Here is a 1,094-nt window from a genome sequence, read left to right on the forward strand (position 1 = left end):
GCATACAAATATGATTTTTGTGTTTGCTATATGTGAAAGTTGCTCTAATTTATATATATTGGGCTTTTAAATTGAGGAAAATTGTATATAATAACAAATTATTAATTTAAATTAAATGTTATAACCATAGTTTGATTTAATTGTAACTCGTAACAAACTGTTGTCATTCACCTCTCTCCCTGAAATTCTCGCTCGCCACTCTCTCTCTCTCGCTCGCTAGTCTCTCCTTCACCTCTCTCACTTTATCAAACACAAAATGTATAAATTGTGTTTCTGTTTGTATAAAACGAGTGAAATTTGTATATACAAATGCAAATACATATATCTTCGTCATATACACTTATAATTATACAATACAAATCTTCTCCTGCCCAATTCTCTTTTGTCTTTCTCTCTTTCTCGTTTTATATAAACACAGATTATACAAAATGCAACGTATAATTTGTGTTTGTATAAAGCGAGAGAGAAATTTGATATACAAACGTTTTATTTCGATTCAATTGTATACAAATTCAAATTTTATGCAGATTTACAAACACATAAAATTGAATTGAGAGGCTGCCAGCGATTTATACAAACGAGAGACTACCAACGATTTTTACAAATGAGAGACTGCCAGCGATTTTATACAAATCTGATGCCCCCAGCGATTTATACAATTTGATGCTCCGTAGCGTAATTATGTCAACTATAGTTATAGCATACAAATATGATTTTTATATTTGCTAAATGTGAAAGTTGTTATTAATGAAATGTCAATGACTTTTGTTAAAAAATGGAAAACAATCTCATAAATCACGATTATTATATTTGATTAGAATTTGTTGTCTAAAATGACTTTTTCAGTGTACTGGATTCATGAGATCGACATAACTTCATGAGTGCAAAAAAACTCAATCGCGTTAATTATACAATTAACATATTATATACAAAAATTTGTATATCTATACACATTATAAAGTTGTATAAACAAGTAATGAATTTATATAAGTGTTGCAATTATATAAATAATTTTTTAAAAATATTGTAGGTGATAATAAAAAATAAATATAAATATACAAATTAAACTCTAAAAAACAACACAAAAAAACCTG

Source organism: Solanum tuberosum, unplaced genomic scaffold (assembly GCF_000226075.1).
Source record: "Solanum tuberosum cultivar DM 1-3 516 R44 unplaced genomic scaffold, SolTub_3.0 scf00087, whole genome shotgun sequence".
NCBI lineage: Eukaryota > Viridiplantae > Streptophyta > Magnoliopsida > Solanales > Solanaceae > Solanum > Solanum tuberosum.